General features: G+C 45.2%; 1 protein-coding gene across 7 annotated transcripts in view; it reads left to right on the forward strand.

Moving 5' to 3' along the window:
* The window catches only part of MEGF11 (multiple EGF like domains 11), a 251,691-nt gene that overhangs the window by 139,263 nt on the left and 95,460 nt on the right, over positions 1-16,968 (forward strand). The gene's annotated exons all lie outside the window — the stretch shown is intronic.

Here is a 16,968-nt window from a genome sequence, read left to right on the forward strand (position 1 = left end):
GATTAACTCTGCAGGGAAACAAATCAGACTTTCCCTTTCCCACCTCTCCCAGAGCTGGTTCCATTCGCAGGCTGCTCCTCAGGTGAAGCAGTGCCCTGCCCTCTGCTCCCTCTGGGAATGGGGGATGTCTCTGCCTCCCCAGGCCCAGGCTGTGCCATCCACCTTGGTTTTCTTCTCCCCTCTGCACTGCTTTGGCCCAGCCTTCAGATCCCATCATTTTCCCTTCCAAACCTGGGAACATCTTGGTTCCAGAGGGTCAGTTCAAACCCACCTGTTCCTGCAAAGCCTTTGTACACTTTCAAAGCTGGAGTATTCAAATTGCAAATGGAGCAAATTTCTCTGTGCTGCTCCAAGGGGCTTTTAATATCATTTCTGCAGAATTTGATGAGCAGAAAATTGCAGAAATCTCAATGACTCCAGCAAAAGGGCTAAGCTGTAGTTTAGGTCACACTGTGCCTTCTCTGTAAATTCCCTTTCTTTTCTCAGCCCAGTGCTCTGCTTCTGGAGAAGCTGAGGACAGCGGTGACATTTGAGAGAGCCCAGGCTGTGCCAGGTGCTGATGGCCTGGACACCCTACAGCCTCGGGGTGCACCATCAGAGGGGAGCTATGGAGAAAAACCAGGGAAAAAACTGAAACAAGCCTGGAAATTCAAACTGAGAGGAGGTCTGGATTGGATATTAGGAGGAAATTGTACCCTGTGAGGGTAGGGGGGCCCTGGCACAGGGTGCCCAGAGAAGCTGCCCCGGGGTCCCTGGCAGTGTCCAGGGCTTGGAGCCCCCTGGGGCAGTGGGAGGTGTCCCTGCCATGGCAGGGATGGGGCTGGATGAGCTGTAAGGCCCCTTCCAACCCAAGCCATTCTCCAATTCTGTGATTCTACAAAAAATGCGAGACTCAGGCTCAATAATATCTTAAAGTCTTTATCCAAAATATTTAATCATGTGCTTAAAGAGATGTTTTGGGGCTGTCCAAAATGAAGACAAATTAGGAACTTAGACCAAATGATTTAGCTCAGTTTTACAAGGACTTTTCTAACTGCTGCCTTTTTGCCTCATATCTGTCTCCCACCTTCATGTTCCTGCTGCTACTGCTGTGACCAAACCCCTTATTTGTGCCATACCTTAATCACCAGATTCCTCCTCTGGAGTGCTGAAGCAGTAGATAATGTCTGTGTTTTTATTTGTCGGGTCAGGAGCACCAATTCATAGCTCAGGGATCATCAGCACCGTGAGCTGACACCAGGGTCTGTCCAGCTGCTGTTTTCTTACAGTCACACAACAGAAAATCAATGGTGTCAGGAACACTGGGATAATTCTACTGTTACAATCAATACATGCTGATTAAACCAGTTGTGTCTGTTGGGTAAATTTGCTGCATCATAATTAGAATTATTAATTAAAAATAGGAAATCAATTGACACAAATTAAGCAAAAAAAGAAATTTGCTTTATTTCTTTGACACTCTCTCCAGAGGCCTCAATAACTGTGACAACAGGGACGTGACCAAGTGGCATTTGTCAGTTTTTTAATGCTGTCCTGAGTTTTAAAAATTGACTTATAAACCCTGCTAATGCTGCTCCCAGGAAATCAGACAGGAGTGTGCAAGAAGCAGCTATTTATTTTATTACAGTTAGTCATTATTCCCTGCCTATCCAGGAGTAAAAAGCAGGAGTCATGTGCGTGGCACTGGGGAGGGGAAGCAGCTGGGGAACGAAAGCCTTGGGGAGCAAGATGAACTCATCCCCTTCCCACGTTGTTTTCTGTTTTCAGATAACAAGGATAAACAAATTGATCATTTCTGTGCTGCTTCTAATGGGCTTCTCATTGCTGCTACTTCCTATAATGTGCTGGTGACCTTCATTATTTTCAGGGACACATTATGTGGGACACTAAGGCAGGGACAGCAGGAATTCCTGTGGCCTTTCATTCAGCTCTTTATTTTCCTCTCTATTTTTCAGGATTTTATGTACTTGGGTTTTTTTCCTTCTTTTAACCTATCTCACTGTTCTTTTCCTACATGCTCTTTCTCCTTGTTTCCTCCTGCTCTTAGTGGTTTCCCTTTTTCTGTCTAATACTTTCTATGCCTTGTTTTCATACCCCCGTTCTTCCTGCACACATGAAAGCAGGAAAGTCCAGGATTACTTTGGGTCTTCATACTCTGTTTTGCTCAACCAAAGCCAAATATTGTCTCTGAGTTTTCACACCTATGAAAGATGGGAGGGCAGAAAGGACAACTGGTTTAGGTAAATGTGTGACTGGTCACTGCTGGTGCTGGTTAACATAATGTTCTTTTAGTAATCACTGGTGGTTAACTGGGACTGCGTTGTTCTTCTGGAGAAGGGAAGGCTCGAGGGAGAGCTCAGAGCCCCTGGCAGGGCCTGAAGGGGCTCCAGGAGAGCTGGAGAGGGACTGGGACAAGGGATGGAGGGACAGGACACAGGGAATGGCTTCCACTGCCAGAGGGCAGGGCTGGATGGGAGATAGGGAAGGAATTGTTCCCTGGCAGGGTGGCAGGCCCTGGCACAGGGTGCCCAGAGCAGCTGTGGCTGCCCCTGGACCCCTGGGAGTGTCCCAAGTCCAGGATGGGTGAGGCTTGGAGGCACCAAGGATAGTGGAGGTGTCCCTGCCCATGGCCTGGGGATGGATGATCTTCAAGCTCCCTTCCAACCCAAACCATTCCAGGAGTTTATGATCTCGTTCATACAGCTTTTCTAGTCCTAAACCTGTTTTTTAAGGTGTTTTACAATAACAGTATTTCATTGACGTGTATTTCCAAGACCAGTCAAAAGTAAGAGCGAATAAAAACGTCTGTAGTTTAAAAGCCAGGACAGATTGAGTGGTTTGCACAAGAATCAGGAAAAGCAGAGTTGTTAAAAGTCCCAATTCCACAGACTTATGGCCGTGTCTGAGGCGGGCTCAGCGAGCTGCCAGTTTGGACCTCCCTGACAATGGAGAACATATGGAAGCAGCAGGATCCATCCACTATATCTGAGCACAACTGTTGAGTACCTTAAAATTAAGCTGTAAAACCTGGGCATCAATAAAGAACTTTACAGCACTCGTGTAAATAGTGTAAAATAAGGTGGCTGTACTCGAGCAGTCAGAACCTGAGAGGGGAATTCTGGCTGCTGCACTCCAGGTGAGTTGTGCTCCCAATGGGAAGTAATAAAGAGCTCCCACAAGGAAAATGGTCCCATAATTGAGACTTGGAAAACAAGGGCTTGGATCGACAGCTTCAAATCTTTTTTACTAAGATTCCACCTGGCAGTATTTTGTGGGGAGCAGCTCAACACTCCATTGCCAGGACAAATCTGAGGATAAATCAGGTTATAAGGCTACACTGGGAAAACGAGTGGTGTCTTTTGCTTTCCATTCAGCGGGCTGTGGATCCGGGCTGTAATTAGAGTCTCTGCTTTATAAATCTTTGTCACGGCATTTGTCACACGTCACGGCTGTGGCCCTGCTCCACCACGGTCGTGTTGCCATCAGTGAGATGTAAACAGTCATCAGTAGTTCCTGGGAACTGCAGGGCCAGTGCAAGGTTATTTCTCAAGGTGTAGCCGTGATGAGCTACAATTACTGCTTTTTTCAGAAGCTTTGAAGATGGAATTAGTCAGCTTATGCATAAAAGTGCTTGTTGTTTCTTGGCAGTCAAGTGGTGTTTTGATTTTTAATGAAATTCACAGTATTTGCATGATGAGGTTATAATTATTTTTAAGTCCATGGGTCTAAGAATAAGCCTGAAGTCTTTTGGCTGGTTCAAGGAAAAGTAACATCTAGAAATCTGTGTTCACCTCTGACATGCTTAAAAACTTGAAAAAATATTGTTATCACCTGTAAATTGTTGATTCTAGAGCTCTGCTTATAAAATGATGCTTATAAAATGCTTAGAAACTGATCCCAAAGTTGGAAAAATTGAATCCTTTCCCAGACTGCTGTTAGAAAGTTTGCTTTAGCTCTTTACACAGCTCCTCTTGCATTCCTGGGAAGGAGCAGGGAGCAGGACATTGGTTTCGACAATGACCATTGGTGGCCAGAGCCACCACAGCTGGGAATTAAGAGATTTTTTAATGCAAAAAAATGTTTTTGTGTTGCTTCCAACTCCAAGGAGTCGTTCCATGATCCACTGACCCGCTGGGTTCAGGAATCACAAAGTTGTGAGATAGACTCTGGAAGGAGCTGATTGAATTGCCATGTTTACTGCAGTTTCTCAACAATTTCCTTGCTTTTCTAGCAAATTTAAAAGGTTAAAAATGCAGATTTTTAAAATTATGTGCACCTGTGTTCTCAAGTCTCAGTGGGAAGTCACCTTCTTCAGCTTTTAAGTGCAGAGACCCAATAATTTCCACTACCTTGATCCTGATCCCCCAGTTTAATTTTCTGTGTGCCTTTCAAGAGTGGAGGATAATTCTTGGGCTTATAATGTTGCTTTCAATCTTCCTTCTCTCAGATCTGCCTAGGAATGAGTGAAATGAGTCAACAGTCGAGGTTTTTTTAAGCCTTCTTCAAGTTTTACACCAGCTCCCTGACAGAAAATGTCAGGATTCTTTTAGTGTGACAGAAATTAAGGATGTGCCAAACAGAGGAGTCTGCATAGATGGGAGTTGCAGAACAATAAAGAATTTACATTTGCTGCCTGTGAGGTCTCTATAAGGGCAAGTCCTTCTGGTGCAATATGAACTTAATTCATTTACTTGTAACAATTTTAATTAACAAATACTTGAAGAAACTCCAGCAGCCTCTGTCTGTGGAGTTTTACTGCCTTTTGGATCCCTTGCCTTGCAAAAATTCCAATTGTGCAACCCTGGCAATCAGCAGGGAAACAAAACCTTCCAGGTCCCAGCACAGTCTGTGGAAGATTTTGCAGCAAACTTTGTGTAACTTGGGTTTGGTTTGTTAGAGACCAAGTGAGGGGGAAGATCAGCACAGGTCTGGAAGAAACACAGTCAGGGTTAATGGGGATGGAAGCAAATGGAGAGAGACAAACCTGGAGAATCCAGATTTCATTAAAGAGACCTGGAAAAGCAGGAGGGAGAATCCCAGAAGTGTCACTCAGTGTCCCAGCTCTGGCTGAGCAGGATGGAGGGGCTGGGTCCCTTCCCCCAGATGTTCAAGTCCTGCACCAGCCACACCCCACTGCAGTTTGCATCCCAGGGATGCTCTTTGTACCAACTTTCCACCTTTTAAACACTCCTGTTAATGAGAAGCAGAAAAATACTTTATGAATTAATCTCTGTATACATTAAAGAGTCATTTTTCATCTGTTCAATTCAGCACAGGGTTATAAATGTAGTGAAAAAATGCACTATAAGGTATTTATAGGATAAATTTGCACTTTAGATCTTGGAGCTGCCCTATCTCAGTGCTATCACTTCCTTTCTGGAGAGTTTTGTAGTTTAATGTAATTTGACTGTCTCAGTTTCCCTTCCATCACATGGTGATTAAATACATTTTCCAGCTCATAGATGGACTCTGAGAATTAATCAGTGTTTGCATGGGACACTGGTGATGGAGACAACTCTGTTAAATGTGCAAAACCACACTTACATAACTACAGACCCTACATGTTCCAACCTTATTGCACAGTTTGGAACCCAAACAGTTGCATATTGTCACTTTTTTATTACACCAGCATACTTTGAATTTTATTTAGTAATGTACTCTGAATAATTAATCACTCAACTAATAATTATCCATTCCAAATAAAACGACTTGATTACTAAGCCTGATGAGGAAAATCCAGTCAGGAAAGAACCCTTTCAAAAACAACAACATTCTGCAGATATCCTTAATATTTAAAGAGTGAGCTATATTTAGTAAATTCTTCTGAAGCAGAGGCAGAAGAACGGATGCTAATTTCCTGTGTCATCAGATTTGTGCATGTGTGTCAGCAGCATTCCTAAATCACCACCTACCACACAGGCATCAGGAATATCCAGCATTTCCCTGGGTGGTTCCTGCTGTGGGCTCGTGCTCCTGCTCATGGATTATTCAGCATTTGGGGGGCTCAGTGTTTGCTCTGCAGGGAGCAGGCCACCTTTCCAAGCCGAGGAAACAGCACAGTTGTGGAATCAGTGTCATTTTCCAAATGGCGCTCACTTAACCCACGGAGGCCAGCCCTTATCAGAGGTGATTGCAGATGATGGAAAGAAATTCCCTGGCTGCAAAGGGCACTGGGGTGAGCCCGGGGTGCTGCTGATGGCACAGTGCAGCACGGCCAGTGACAATTTAGATGATGGTCTCATCAGACAACCTCTTTTTCCCCGTGATTTTTTAAGGTACTTCTCTGCTGCCACAGCAGAATGTGGAGATCTGAACTTTAAAGGGAGTCTGGAATTCAGAACCTTTAATGCACAGGGGCTGTGCTCTCTTCCAGCAAAATCCCGTTCATTTCCCTGCTGCCATCCAGCCAGGAAGTCACAGGTGTCTGTTTTGCTTTTTCCTTGTCAGTGGCCGTTGTCACTAAAAAGAGAGAAATTAAATTAATCATGGGGTGAAGCTGTTCTCAGTTCCTGGGTCCAGGAGCTCACACCCCGAGCCCGGGCAGTGCAGCTGCTGTGTGGATTTTCCTGCTTTCCGTGGGGCTGACCCACGGGTAGTGCTGCAGGCACAAACAGGTTGTTTGTAAACAAAGAGGAAAAACCGTGTGGAGGGATGATTTAGTGTTTCTGCCTGCCTGACACTTGATGGCTTAATGCAGGAATCCACAACGGGGAAACTGTTCCGAAAGCACCGGCTTCCATATGGCTGGGGTTTTGTCAAAACATTTCAGCTCAGTACACCCATAACTGATTGTGAGCATGAACAGTTTTGATCAGCCTGTTTTTCAGAATGTAAAACAGTTTAAGAATTGTCTGTTTTTAACATCATAACAAAAAAGTTTCACTTCCCAGTTTAGAGCAAGTTCTGCTTTAGAAATTGGCATTAATTTACGCTTCTGTGAACAACATTGGAACATGTTGGGACGTCAAAATAAAATATCAAGGTTTAGACATCCAATCTCAATAATTTCTGAAACAAGGCTTTCTCCTCCTGCCTGGCGCTCCAGAAGGACACCCAGGCCCCACTGGTGGCCAGAGGAAGCTGCAGGGGCACAGGCAGAGGTGCCTGAATGTTCTGCTCAGCACTCGGGGCTGGTGCTTTGCTGAGGCTGCTCTGCTCTCTCAGCATTTGCATCCTACAGAAGTGGTGCAGGAGAGCTGCAGCAGTGGTGCAGTCTAAGAGCTGCTCTGGGGACACTGGGATTTTTCTGGCATAAACCTCTCCTGATGCTGGGCTCTGTGTCCTCTGCCTTCCCAGCACACCCAGGGACACGCAGGCTTTGGCTCCTGGTATTTTAGCTATGCAGTATTTGTCTGCCTCATGATTATCTCTTTATTAAAGCACATCCCACACCTCCGTGCCTGAGTGATGTGAAAACAGAGTGTAATATTCTACTATTTCAGTATTTTTGGGTTTTTTTCCCACCAGTAGTTTCAGACTTGCTGTTTTCTGTTGGTAAATATCAGAAAGGTTTTGCAGAGACTGTGCTGAGTCTCGCAATGTGTTTCGATGAGTGAACGTTCCAGTTTTTACTGGGTCACACAGGGCAAGACTTTTTTACAGAACTGTTTCTTTTTCTGTGCCTGAAAGGGACATTACTATTAATGGTTTATAAGAGAAAGACAGCAGTGTATTTAAGAGATCTTGAAGACATTAGGTAACATTAAAGAGCTGTGTGAAGGTTCAAGTATGCCTAGAAGAAAAGAGAACAGCAAGTAGCTGGTGTGGATACCTGCACACAGCTTTTTGCAAGCCTTTGAACTGTTTTAGATATAAAAGACACCCCTTTTTCAAAGGCCATTGGGCTTTCTGCTGCTCTAATTCTCTCTGAATGTCTGTAAGTAACAGAATTCACACTAGAAAAGGTAAGATTTTTCCTAGATTCAGGTGCCGGGGCAGAACATCTTTTAAGCTAATATTGTTTGGCTGAAGAGCAGTGCACAGGTGACCCAGTGACAGGAGAAGGGGGAGAGGTTTTACACTAAAAGAGGAGAGATTTTGCTTAGAGGGTAGGAAGGAATTGTGCCCTGGGAGGGTGGGCAGGCCCTGGGAGGGTGGGGAGGCCCTGGGAGGGTGGGCAGGCCCTGGCAGGGTGCCCAGAGCAGCTGTGGCTGCCCCTGGATCCAAGGCCAGGCTGGATGGGGTTTGGAGCACCCTGGGATAGTGGAAGGTGTCCCTGCCCATGGCAGGGGGATGGAACAAGTTCTTTAAGGTCCCTTCCTACCCAAACTGTTCCAGGATACTATGATTACTCATTAAGAGGGAATTGTAGCAAAGAGAATAAGTGGTTCTTTTTACTCTCCAGCTACACTGTTGGAAATAAAAGCAAATACCACAATCCACAGTGTTTACTTCATGTTTCAATATCAACACAATAAAATAAATTGCTTATTGACCATCTTAAAAATGACTGATGAGTCAGGGCTGCGAGTTGTGTTATGCATGAAGGATGTGCTTATCCATCCCCTTGAAGGGGAAACTTTATGGTACAATTTGAAGCTGCTGAGGTGGATACAGCATTTCTCCCATATCCGTGTCTTGATTTTCCCCACTGCTCGGTCAATCCTGATCAGCGCATCCAGATCTCAGTTCTGCTCCCTTTGCTCAGCAGCTGCAAGAGAAGGGACACGTCCCTGCGTGGGAAGGACAAGAAGGAACATCCTCTACCTCTTGTTGTAGTGACAAGAAGCTTTCCTCCTTTAAGCACTGCTTTAACTGCAAATAAAGAGATATTGCCTATCTGGCAAAACATCAGCAGGGTGACCTTCGGCAAGGCGGGGTTTATGTGCTGTGAAAAACAAGGAGCTGAGCACGTCTCCAGAGCTTGGGCAGGCAGGGCTGGTCCTGCTCCATCCTCTGCAGTCACACACGGTGGAAAGGTGACTCCAGGGATCGGGGTTGCTTTCCTCATGCTGGATTCCCCAGGGGAAGGGTGAAGTTGTCGTGGCCAGCTGCAGGAGCTGGGTGTGACTGAAGGACAGGCAGCCTGGGCAGCCCCTGCAGCTCCCAGTGCCCTGTGGGTCTGCTCCAAACTGCGCCCAATTGGAACTGGAATTCCAGCTGGAATTGCTGAACCGAGGGGGCTGTGCTGCTGCTCCACAACTGCCTTGGTGGTTTATTTACATTACTTGGAGGAGGAAGAAGCCCATGTGGATATTGCATGTGGCTTCTTCACACCAGGCACTGCTGTTGTGTCACCAGCCCTGAATCTCTGGGGACAAAGGCCTCTCTGAGCAACTCTGCTGCCACCACCCCTCAGCCCCTCCAGCACTCATTTCTTGAAGGCTGCATCTCCTCCCCATCCCTGTCCTGCTGTGTTTTACGCATATCCAGTGTATTTCTACCCCTTCTGGCAGGCAAAACTGATTTTACTTCTGTGCAGAGGCATTACCAGAAAATTTCATTACCTAGTCAATGAAAACATCTAAAGTCCATTACAGATGTTGAGGGAGAGAATGTTTTACCCAGTTGGAAGACAGAATTTGGAAGTAAGTTACTTGCAGATATTATTATTACAAGCCTGTCCTAGACAATAATAATGAAGTATTGATGGAAGTTTTGCCAGAGCAAAGACTGCTGGGTTTCATACAGAGGAAAGATAGTATCTTCATTTAGTTTTATTAGACTCTTGATACTCTGCCCATGTATTTTTTAATTCACCACAGTAAAATTCTAATTAAAGAACAGACTTTGCCTCCCATTAATATGACACTAAAAAAACCCCCATTTTAAAGAATGCAGCATCTTCTCCACAAAAATTATAATGAGAAGACAAGCTGCCAGTGTTGTATAGAATGTTGTCGCTCCCTTATGAAGCATTTCATGATTTTAAACTCCTTGTAAGATCCAGAGTGTCAGTAGAGTTAAAGGCTCATTAAACAGAGCAGTAATTTCTACAAAAAGAAATAGGAAATATTCTCAGGTTTTTTTTAATGTTCTAATTTTCACTTCTTTTGAAGCGTCTGTCAAAATAGCTCATAGTAGAAATTCTGTAAGCGCCACACTTCAGTATCTGTCAGGAGTAGAAGTTGTTTCTTCCTTTTTGCTGCTTCCAAAATATATTGAGTTCATTACAGGATTTGATGAGGCTGACATCCAAATACTTAACTTTTCTTTGGCTTGGAGTGATTGTGTTTTCATTTCTCCAAAAGACAAAGCTCCAGCTAGGTAACAGTGGAAGCATTCTACAGAATACCGTAGGAACGTTCTTTAAACAAGAATTACGTTGGGAAGCAAATGTTTCCTCAGAGGGTACTAAATAAACTGCAGGGTCTCTAAAGAGCTGAGCCTGAGTTGGGTACCACATGTTGGAGAGTCAGTGAGTAATGAGCTCATCATCCCAGATTAAATCGGGGCCCAAATCAGCCACATGTTCTGTATCTGATTCAGAGCAGGAACTTCAGGGAGAATCAGCAAAATCTTTCTTGAAGGATGAAAATCTGTTCTCCTGTCCTTCAGAAAGGAAAAAAAAAAACCCTGAACACAAAATGAGATTGATTTCCTCCTGTGAGTAATAATTTATTCCTTTTGGGAAAAGTCAGCTGACGTTCACTTCCCCACTTTCCATTTCTACCTGATGAAGACTGATCCATTAACTGGGAGGATGAGACTGATTGCAAGTCCTGCCAGCCCCAGATTAACCCCAGGGGTTTTGCTTTTGGGTGGATACACAAATGCATATTTACATATGCTAAATACATTCTCTGGGCAGTCTTAGAGTTGTAAACACTGAGACTGGCATTTTCTTCATTATAATTGTGTGAGCTGTGACTGCAAGTCTGGCTTTGGAGATAAAAGGAATCCAGGCTTGGGAACCTTAAGGCTGCAAAGTTACAAGCTCAGAAGTCAGCAAGTGCCAGGGTACCCTGTGCTCACATAATTAAAGAAAATATCATAATTCATAGGCTCAAGTACTGAATTACTGCTGTCCTTCCAACCTTTACTCTGACATTCTATTTCTGTGACACCAGCTCCATAAGTCAAATGTCTTATTTACATGGGATGCTTGCTCCCTGTTTGGTTTGGGGAAACAAATGAAAGCAAATGGAGAATAAGAGAAATCTCAAGAATGGCATCGGGCTGATGTTGGGGTGGTTCATGAGCAGGGACAGAGCAAAGCCCTGACATGTGGGTGAGGGACTGAGAGCACAGGGCTGTCACCCTCCCCGTGGGCACCCACTGCACAGAGATTAAACAGCCAGGGGGCCAGGAGAGATTGTCAGAGGAATCCTGCTGAGCCCCTGGAGTCTTTAATTTCAGATTGCTTTCAATATGGTTGGAATCTTTGAGGAAGGTAGATAATGACTTATCCAGGGTGCCACCGAGTGTCTGCAAATGGCATTTTGTATCGTTTGATTGATTTTATAGTTTGATTGGAGGTGAATTTCCAGTGGGAGCAGGTGAGCACACCCCTGGGTGTGGGACGGTGGAAGGTGTCTCGGCCGGTGAAATCATGGAATTAGAATGTCAGTCTCTAAGCGTTTGAAAGAACATTTTTGAAGGGTACTTTTGAAAATCTGGGTTATTCTGAGTGTTATTAACACATGTTAGATGTTCCAAGGGTGACCAGTCTGATGAGACCAAGGTTTTTTGGGTTAGAATTAGGCAGATCAGCAGTGATTTGTCAGTGACCTGGCTCCTGCCTTTAGCAGTGTGCTGGTGTCACTTGAGGGGCTCAGCACTGCTCAGAGCTAGCACAGAAGTGCTGGGAAGTGTCACTGTGGGGGAATTCCCTCTTCATGGACCTTGTTCCAAACCTATTGTGTGGCTTCTGTTTGCAGAGGTGTTGGACTGTCCCAAAAAGAGTCAAATGTTTGTTCAGGGAGCAGACACAGCTCAACACAGGGCTCTAATTCTCCTGCTGAATAAAGTGCAGGGAATAAAAACCTAATTGGTTAGTTTAAATTTTCCTTCATTACATTCAGGTATGTGTTTTACCTTTTGCTGTTTCTTTGCCTGCTTTGCATTAGCTGGGTCAACCATCTGATTTCAAAACTGTATTAGACAAAAAAAAAACCCACCCAGAGCTAAGTCCACATTTCACCTCAATTGGTATGCATAGAATCATTTTACAACAGTACAGTTACATTAAGGGGAGAATCTAGTCCTAATTTCAAAGTAAATTCTAAAATAATCTCTCTTAAACCATGTCCTCCTAGGTTTAATAAGTTAATTTTATTTCCTGTTTGCATTTTTAAGGGCTAGTATCTCATTTAAACATTACAAACTGAATTTGGAAATATTCCAGGATATTGATCACTGAATATGAGCACGTTCTGTGCTTTAGCAAATTTGTAGAAAGCTTTCTTAAAGTGTGAATTAATTGAAGTTCCCCATCAGCCCAATAGGGTCCTGAGTCCTTGGGCCAAGGCAATCAGACCTGGGCTGTTTTCAGGATGTTTGTGAGCATCCAGTGACTGCAGACCTGCAAAACAGAACGGGTCCCTGGCTGGAAAAGAGCCCCAGGGAGGCTGGTGCAGATGAGGACAGAATAAACTCAGACCTGGAGACCACAGGTTGTGGTGCTGCTGTGATAGATAGAGTTTCATATTAACAGTGTGTGCAGTGATGGAAAAGCCCTGGAACAGCGCTTTTGACTCTCTAGTCAGGAGAAGTCACTCCATAAATGTCACCCCTTCCTTGGGAGTCCTTTTATTCATCTGTTACCATTTGAAACTCCTCCATTTGCTTCACTGTGTCTGACTTGTGCTGCTGCACCAGGCACTGGGTGTCTCTATTGACCCAGAACACAAAAATTCCCTAATCATTCCCACAGGGATAATCAGCCCCTGGGGAGCAGAGCAGCACTTCCCACGTGTCCTCAGCGTTATTCAGCAGGACACTGAGAACAGGATGCTGTGCACAACCACAGCACAAACGTTTCCTCACTGCAGCAGTGGTCAAGCACTGGGACAGGCTCCCCAGGGAAGTGGTGGAGTCACCATCCCGGGAAGGGTTCAAAAATGAGCAGATGTGGCACTTCATGAGATGGTTCAGTAGCACAGGGGGTTCAGCTGGAAGTTGGACTTGGTGATCTTGGAGGTCTTTTCCAGCCTTAACAATTCTGTGATTTGGTGATTCTACATGCAGAGCCTGCAGGAATTAACCCTCACTTCGGGAAGGAATTGAGGTTTCAGTGTGTGAGTGGAGGAGGAAAAGCCTTGGTGCTGCTCTGAGCAGTCTCCTCTGAGGGGAGAACCCCTCCCCTGTCCCAGCACCCTGTGCACACCAGTGTGATTGTGCTTAGGCACCCAGCCTCATCCCTGACAGAGCCACATTCATTTTTACTGCTGCCATTCATCTCCTGCCATCTTTCCAAAGGTGAAAAAGTGAGGAAGGTAGCACGTTTGCCAGGGAATGTGGCCACGTAGCTGAAATCCAGCAGCTCCCTTCAATGTAGCATCTCCCAGGGGAACAGGGGCTGTTTCAGGCTCATCCCTCACGGTATTGACATCCCCACATGCAGCCAAGGGGAGCATTTGTACCTCCCTGCCATCACCTCTCCCAGGCTGCTTTCCTTATTGATGGTCTGGTTAAAGTCTCTGTGTCACTTTGACATTTTTAATGGCATCTGCATTTACAGCGGAGCGCTCGTGTGAGCTTTAATCAGCTCTCTGTTCACACGTTGTTGCTGTTATTATTTATCTCTATTACAGTAACAACTGAGGCAATCAACAAGAGCAGGATCACACTGTGCTGGGCTGGGGTTTAAATGGTCTCTCCTTGCCCGTGGGAGAACTTGCTGATGACCCCAAAGAGCAGCAGGATCCCGTGGCTCTGAGCCTGCTCTGCTCTCTGTCCAGAACCTGGAGTCACTGTCACACACCAGCCAGGATTTGCCACTGATGGATAGAGAAATAATACCTTTTGGTTCCTGAAGCATTTTGTTTCTCCTGCTCTATAATTTCCTACCAGGAGCTACAGGATCCCAGCCCTGTAGCCAGTTGCACACTGAGGTCTCACACCTGAGTGAGCCTGATGAGCTCAGTGGAGATAATTGTATGAATAATTACTTGGATTTTAGCCTATCATCCCCGTATCTACCTTGGTAAAGGTAGAGCAGTGCCCACAGTGCAGATCTCAGAGTTATCATTATATCATTATATAAATATCACATCATGTTCCAATGAAATGACTGCACAGTCACTGGAGTCACTGGAGTCACTGCAATACAGGACTTAGAGGAAAGGGGAAAAGAAAACCAACAAGAACTGATAAACTTAGAGCAGCAAAGATCTTATTTTCATGTGATGTTACTGCAGTGTAAAATCAGGGGAGGATGAACTTTCATTATCCAAATTTTACACTGACACGTTGCTAACAAATTTCACTCCATTCCTTTTGGTGAGATTGTGGGGTGAAGTTGCCACAGGGGGGAAGCAAGCATGTGACCAAACACTGATTGTAAATAAGTGTTCAAACAGGATGGACTTACAGAAAAGGAGCTGTGTTTGGGGCAGGCACTTTACAATTAAAACAAGAGGCTTGAACTAATGATGGGAAATGGTTTTCCCTTCCTACACATGGTTTTCTTTTTCCTTCACTTTCTTTCAAAGTGAAAAATACAAACCCAGCAGACAAATCGGATGCTTGGAGCACCCACCTGAGACATGAAAGAGCAAGGACAGAATTATATCTTCTAATGAGTGCTATTTATTCATATTAGGGAAATTAATTGCGACTGGAGCTGTATCAGCTCAGAACAAGCCACAGTCTGCAGCTGGGGCTCGGATGTGAGGTGTGGGAAGGCAGGAATCAATCCCCAGAGCACACAAGGTGCAGTTTGATCCCTGGACTCCACTTTCCCGTGCTGAGGGACATCAGTGCTTGTGTGGTTCAGATTTGTGTCCTTTGTGGAGGTGCAGAACTGCATCCTCTGATGTTCAAGTTGTGCAGAAAACAAATCAGTGCTTCTGGAATGGAAATTGCTGGGAACTCCAGCAGCTCCTGCAGCTTTGCTCCCTGCCCCAGAAGGCTCACACAGCCTCAGCAAGTGTCTGTGTGAAATAAAGATAGATCATCTCTTCCCACAGATTCTCAGTAATAATTTAAGTCTTATAAAGAGTAAGATTTTGTTTGCTTGGCTCCCAGTGGTGTTAGAGGGGAACCATCATCCCTGTTTACAGCTGTGGGGGAAGTGAGGCAAAGCAATAAACGATGCACGAGTGGGATTGTGCACAGGGGTACATGGTGTGCTCTGCTCCCTGCAGGACACAAAACCTCTGCACCTGAATCCTCTAACACCCTGCTGATCTTTTGGAGACCTTGGAATTGTCTTCTGGGGGTTTATTTCGGCTTTTAACACCTGCTCAAGACAAACAAATGTGCAAATTAACTAAGAGCTGTCTTCTTTTTCTGCTGGATATCCTCACACTGACCAATGAGTATCCTCCTTCTCAAAATGAAGGATAATAAATAAAAATATTGCCAAAATTAATGGATAGAGGCAGTTTTCCAGTGTGGGTTTATAGCCAAGTACTGTAGAGGGAGAGGGCTATGAAATTTCTAGGACAAAAGCACCAGGCTTAAGTGAGCTTTACATTTACCTCACTAATCCTGGCAACAGATCCAGGGCTGAGAAGCAGCGCGTGTCACCTGGGATTAGTTTCCATGTTTGCAAATAAATAGTTTGTGAAGACAGCCTTGTTGCTGGGATCCCACTCTCCTCTCCTGCCTGGCAGTGGGATTTACACCCCTGGCAGGAGGGTTGGTGGGGAAACTGAAACCAGCTCTGGGCACAGCCAGCTGTGCCTGGAAAGCGATCCGTACCTGTCCTTCCCAGCAGCCTGTTCTGAGGAGGATGAGGATTTTCTTCATCCTTGCCACAGCTCCGGTGGAAGGCTGCTTAGTGGAGGGGAGGGCTGCTGGAGAAATCCTTGTTTTCCTGGTGACTTTGCTGAGGAAACCGTGACCTCAGCTGTTTGCTTGAGCTCTGTTCAGTGCATGCAGCTCTGGGAGGTGTTGTACAGGTGCTGTTTCGATAGAAAATCAGCATAAAGTGTTCCTGTAAGGCTGATTTCCTTCTGCCATCCTCCACATGGTCTTCAAAAGAGAAGAGATCAGGCAGGATTGTCACATGAAGGGTTCTCCCTTCTTAATGCCTTCCATAGGGAACCTCCTCTCCATATCAGTAGCCAGAGGGTTTGAGGTCCCTCTGTGTTGCTGTTATTAGCACAGGAATTCCTGATATATTCACTCCATGCCTTCATCCCTGTGCCTGGGCTGCCTCAGGATGTCCTGTCTCCAGTGTTATTTTCTTTCCTCCCATCTATTTAGTCCAGACAACAAAAGTAAATAAATAAATAAATCTGGAAACAAACAACACCAAGGAGAAAGCTTTCTTTAGTTTATCTTGTATATTATCTTATGGGAACATAACAAAGAAACAATATTTGATGACATTATTAAATCGACAGGATTTGCTTGGCAACACCACCTGCCATTAAGTGCACTGCAGGCAGGATGTGACCCTCTGCATCTAATTCCACTATAAATTCATTCCTTCCAGCAATCTAAAAGCACTAAGAAACAGGATATTAAAAGATTTCAGGCCTGATCCAATAAGGTGTTAAACAAGTCCTCAACGTTAGGTATAACAGTGGTGCCATTGTGTCCTTGCACCTTAAAGCTGGTTTGGGGGGCAGATGCTGATCCTGGGTTTGGGGGGCAGATGCTGATCCTGGGTCTGGGGGAAGATGCTGATCCTGGGTTTGGGGGGAAGATGCTGATCCTGGGTTTGGGGGGCAGATGCTGATCCTGGGTTTGGGGGAAGATGCTGATCCTGGGTTTGGGGGGCAGATGCTGATCCTGGGTTTGGGGGGCAGATGCTGATCCTGGGTTTGGGGGGCAGATGCTGATCCTGGGTTTGGGGGGCAGATGCTGATCCTGGGTTTGGGGGAAGATGCTGATCCTGGGTTTGGAGGGAAGATG

This window comes from Prinia subflava, chromosome 15 (assembly GCF_021018805.1).
Source record: "Prinia subflava isolate CZ2003 ecotype Zambia chromosome 15, Cam_Psub_1.2, whole genome shotgun sequence".
In the NCBI taxonomy this organism is placed as follows: domain Eukaryota; kingdom Metazoa; phylum Chordata; class Aves; order Passeriformes; family Cisticolidae; genus Prinia; species Prinia subflava.